This window comes from Squalius cephalus, assembly GCF_949319135.1.
Source record: "Squalius cephalus genome assembly, chromosome: 3".
Classification (NCBI taxonomy): domain Eukaryota; kingdom Metazoa; phylum Chordata; class Actinopteri; order Cypriniformes; family Leuciscidae; genus Squalius; species Squalius cephalus.
The window spans coordinates 13573200-13579199 of NC_137124.1; positions in this window are offsets into that span (position 1 = coordinate 13573200).

The window sequence follows — 6000 nt, forward strand, 5'->3', positions numbered from 1 at the left end:
CACTCCAGAGACAAGTACCGCATCGTCAGCTCGAGGACAGGTCCGGGGTCGAGGGCGAAGCAGAGGAGGTCGTGCAAGAGGCCGTGCAACTTGGGTCCGAGGATATTGACACGCGTTTTATTTCTTTGTTTATCCAAAGACTTTTTTTTTCATTACATTTTCTAGTACTGTCTTCCTTTTTTTGCCTTGTTTGCCTTCGCTAACTGCATATGCCGGTAATGTGAATTTTGATTGCTCTTTCTCTGCCATTGTTTTGCTATTCCTAGGTTCCGTGCCTCTTGAATTCCTCAAATCAAACGGGTTCGCACAAGTGGGCAGATCCTGTGGCAAAAGGGTGGTTGCCATGGTTGCGAGAGAGTGACAGTCGCCTAAGCCAATCCTTTGTTTCGTCCCGAATGGAAATAATGAGCTGTGTTTAATGCAGATTAAACGGTCTAGAGTCACTCGATTTTTATACTCTTTTTTCCAGAGTACTTACATTTTAATTATGTATTGATATATATAGAAAGTTTAAACAAATTTGGAAAAAAGTTTTTTATAAAATTCCTACCTACCCTACCTTTAAAACAATTTCAAGAAAATTGACAAGAAAATACCAAAATATGAAGAAAAGCACGCAGAAAAGAGAAAAAAAAACTTTAACATGAACTAGGCGACTAAGATAATATACAAAAATGTATTCTTACAAAAACATCGGCTACAGATAAAAAAGGAAAGCTCCTGTTTTAAATATTTCGTCATAATATTTAAGAATTATGTTGATTTGTTCTTTTACGAAGCAAAATTGTATTAGAAGTGAGTTTGATTCAGGTTTAATTTAGGGAAAATATAATAATACCATTTTTAAAAATTGCTTACGAATGAAAGTCTTGTATAAAGAATGAAAAAACAATGCCATTAATAATAATACAAGTCTTTAAAGCTCAAATAGTGTGTAATATTGGCAGAATCACAATTCCAAAATGGCATCGTCATCCAGGAAGTGATATCATTTGGAGGGAAAACAACATGGATTTGTGTAGTTCTGTGGTAATTGTTTCTTTCACTCCAAATCAACTGTGTAGTAGACTGAGTAGCCTACATTTGGGACACGTGTACAGCTGAAATCATATTATGTCTGTGGTTGAAACACCTTAAATAACTCACGTGCACGGGAAGCAAGCTTCGCACGTGCGTATTCGCGGTCTCTTTGACCGTGGGGAATTTGAAAGACTTGAGTCTCTCCATAAATCGGCAAACGTTTTTTCCCCCCCAAGGTAAGTTTTTACTTCATCATGTCCCTTCCACAATGAATAGCTTATTGTCCTTTTATGACTGTTAAACTTAATTTATACCACTGTCAACAACGTTATTCTGTGCTCTAAAAACGGTCATATTAAGGTCATTGCATAATCGAGAGAAATGGCGCGCGTTGGTCAACGGTTGAGACACATATATGCCACCAGTGCGAGTGGCCACTGTACGTTAGTTTTTGTCTCTTTTTGTTGTACTGTTTACAAAGTTATTTTTACTGTGTTATTATTGTTATGTTTACACTTGTACTGTTTGTCAAATCTTTTCCAGCTTAAATATTTTGTCCCTGGTTTATTTCTTTTAACTGAGTCAGACTAGGTAATGAATGAATTTGAATTACCATTTTTTTCAAAACAAAATTTTCTTGTATTGAAATGTTTGTAGGGCAAAATATGTTTTTGAATGCTTTTAGGCATTTGAAATGCTTAATGTGCAATTAGCATGCACATTCACCTCATTAAGGCATTGATGACAAAGTCCATTGTCAGACTGTGTGTAAATGCTCCTCCACATCCTGTGTCCGGTGTTAGCTCTCTGGCAGTGATGCAGGGTTCCAACTGTTGCTTGCAATGCTGTGAAACCTGTTGCTAAGGTAACAAACAGTCTAAGTAGACTATATTGCATGAGGAGAGAGTGAGTGAGTGCATGCATTCAGGGATCATTGGATGTCATCAAGATTTATTGAATGAGGGATTTTTAGTCTAAGAGATTTTTGCTACAACCCGCTAAGAGTTAGGTTAAAGGCAACAGGCTGTATTTTCACAACTGGGTCAGTCATGTGTGTGTGTGTGTGTGTGTGTATATATTTATTTATAAAAAAAAATTGGCTAGGTTGCTTCGATTCTGTTTGAGGCTTCTGGGCTCTTAGAAAATGTGAAAAATAGGTTGGTGTATAATAGTTACCACTACTACTTTATTGTTAAGAATGTGCTGTTGTTATGGGGCTTGGAGGCTCAAGTCGATGTTAAAAGTGTTTGCAACTGTAATGTGATATTTTTGTGTGAAGCATGGAAGCTTGTTTCTGCCATGGAGTATTTTTATTTTATTTTTTTCAATTAATCGCAACTTTCTGTCTTACAATTCTGACTTTTTCTTGCAATTCTGAAGTCAGAAGATGCGAGATGTAAACTTGCAATTGCAAGAAGAGGTCAGAATTGTGGGATTAAAAAAAAAAAAATCGCAGTTACTTAAACTAGATTTTTTTTCTTCTTTGTCTAAAAGGCAAAAAGGTCAAAATTGGCTAAGGAAACAGTTATATTGATAACTTTTATGGATAAATGATATCAAATTATTAGAAGCATTATCAATAGCGGAGAGAGAATCTTTGCTTTTAGAAGTGAACTTGTTTGAATGTTACATCACTGATGGAGATCATTTCTAGTTTATCAGTCATCAGCACTGTACCAGTAACGCATAAAATAATGCAGATCTATAATTGCATTTCAGGATGTGAAAGGCTTTGACTTTTACATTTTCCCAATGGACCCTTTAAGTGGGATGTGGAGAAACAATATTGATCAATATCAATACACTGACAATATCATAATTTGATAAAAGAAGCACTGGCCTAAAAGCATTCTGATGTCACTCAATGCTTTTAAAAAAATAACTAAATGCTACTGTTTTCTTGGAGCTTTTAAAGGTGAAGTACGCACCAGCATCAACTGGAAATGCAAAGCATTAATCATTCTAGAATGATTAATTATTTTCAGATAGAGCTATTCAAATCATCTGTTGAAATTGTTTTTATATTAAAAAAACAAAATATCGCAATGTACGTTTTTTCCAACATCGTACAGCCCTAATAAATTATATATAACTTTTTAAACAAGTGGGAAAAAATACACACTTCAGCTTTGAGGATAGGAATGTATTATTTTTCCATAACTTATTTTTATATCAAAATGTTCACATTTAATATCATATACGTGCCCTGGTTTCTACATAGTGTGTTTTTTGTAATACTATAAATAGATTTGTTATTTCGTCCAGTGTATTTTAATACAATTTAGTCTATAATGAGGATAAATACATTTTCTTAATATGAGACCGTGGGGTCTACTTGAATGAATTGCAGATCCATTCTCCTTCTCCTCAAGCAGTGTCGTTCTCTAACTTTTCACTCAAGTGTGGCCTTTGGAACAAGTGTCCTTGGGGCAATGGAGCTCGCATGAACCTGCATTTATTAAAACTTTCCAGGTCCTATTTGCATAAACCGAAACGGGTTGGTTCAGACTTAATTGAGTTCATCGCGGTGGGTGGTAAGGGTCTAAGTGTTTCTCAGAATTTCCGTCATTGACTTGTGTGCCTAATCACTGTCATTAAAAGTCAAAGACAAACACCTCTCCAAACTCCACTCTTCAAAGCCTGAGTGTAGGATCACACTCAAAGTTCAACAGCAATGTACATTGCTTATTTTAGCCTACTGGATAAATGTGATGATTCAGTTGTGGGGTTGAGTGCTTTTTTTTCATTTTGAGTCTTGTGAAGATGCCTTTCTCCCACCACAGCGCTTGGGTGATGTTGCAGGTGGTTGCCAAGGTGTTGCCATGCGTTTCCTTGCCATTGCTAGAGAGTGTAATGGCTCTAAAAGAGATTTAATCATGAATATTTATTCTGACACGCTGCATGTTTCAGAGTGAAGCGCATCACTGGGTTCTTTTACACATAAGTAGCGCATGATCCGTTTTCGTTTTCAGTGTCTATGTCTAGTAAATGTGGCTCCACACTATGCTGCCTTCACATGCTATCGGAATTATCGTAAAGTATAAGTTTCCTAGTAAAAACTGGACATGTATTTGACTGAAATTCCAGAATTGGCAGCAAGGTGACTATGTAGTCATTAATGTTTATATGGTTGTCTATGAACGCTAATTTTGGCTTCAGTATGATTTTCCAAAATAAATAGGCAAGAATAAACCTGGTGTCCTCCGTGATTGCTGTTCTTTTTCGACAACAAAGCATTTGAACGTGACAAGCTTGTGATCACGACTACAGATGTGGAAGTAGGACATTTCTGATAGCACGTGAAGGCAGCATTACTCCATCTCTTTTAGTGGTGCGAGTTTGGGACACTTTGGTCTTTCTTGAGTTTCCCACCAAATTAAGAGCTCATGATTTTAACGTTTGAAAGTAAAGGAAATAAGACTGACATAAATATATCCATTGTAATTTTACTGTTATTCTGTAAATAAACTTATTATTATTATTATTATTATTATTATTATTATTATATGCAAATATTTAAATACTAGTTTTTATTGCATTTTTTATATATATTTGATTTATTTAAATAATAATTAGTGCCATTTCTAATCAAAAGATATCTATTCCCACGAGAAACAAAAACCCTGTCAAAACCTTTGCCGAATATTATAATTAAATGGGTTTAGTTAAGCAATTACTTTTATAAGCTATTTAAACAGTGTAGAGTGAAACTCTCAATAGAGCTGCAGCGTGTTGTATATTGAGTGGGTTTAGATACTATTTCAGTCAATCCACTTTCTAGCTCTATGAAATCATTTCCTCCACCGCCAGTGAAATGACTCATTTACTAACTCGCTCATTACTACCAAACTCAATTTCTCTGCTTCCCACTGGCAACAGAAAGCCTTCACTTTTCTTCCCATTATATCAGTAAATTCAAGTTATTTCTATTATGGAGCTAAGATGTATTGTACGTCGATATTTGTTAGGAGCTGAATTGCCTTGCGTCGCTTGGTGAAATTATCCCCTGTAAGAAAAGCTCCATTTTGCTTTGACTTGAGAACAGTGTGAGGAGCGGAATATTTTGTTAATTGAGATAAGGCTTGAATAAAATAAACATAATTTGTCTAATGTTTTTCATATAAAAAAAAAAAAATGATTAGAAATAAAATAAGTTCAAGTACTTAAATTACTAAAACTAAAAGTGAAATGAAACTAAATTAAAGATAAATATTAAAAACAAATACAAAAAAAAAACAACAACCTGAAAATATAAAATAAAAGCTAATTTAATATATTAATAAATAATATAATAGTATATAATTAATACTAAAACACCTGTCTGAATATGATCTTTTATTTTGGATTAGATAAAAATAAAATAAATAAGAATTAAAAGAGTTTAACCTGAAATCTTGTCTAACATTATTTATATGTGTATTTCCCAGAATAAAATGCACCATGTGGCCACCTCAAGATGGAGCTGAGCCTTTCACACGGATAGGCTGTTTTGACAGTTCCTCATCTTCATTCTTCTCAGCTGAGCCGCAGTCAATAGATTGGTCAGCATTAATAATTCCAGGGGACTCATTTCTCTGACTCATTTGTAATGTCTAGCTAGTGACTGCGGGGAATCAATCATGGAACAAAAATCCCTGTTGCCCAGGCAACTTCTCTGACATGTGTCATATTTTTGCGTTTTTCTGATGCCACGAGGTGCTCTTGACTTCAGCTGCTCTTTGAAGCATTTGAATCACGGCTAGTGTGACAATTTCAAGCTAATGAATGCAGTTAATGAGACATAGGATATATCATCAAGAAGCCAATGATAAAATGGATTGTTTACGTATAGAGCATTTATGTGTTGTACATGTGGTGATACACTAAGGTACTGTAGTTATTGAGAAGCAAACAATTTTCCCAGAAGCTCTCTAATGATATAGAGCTAATGACCCAATAGAGTTTCATTCAACACACCCAGCAGAGGTTCATGTATATTGT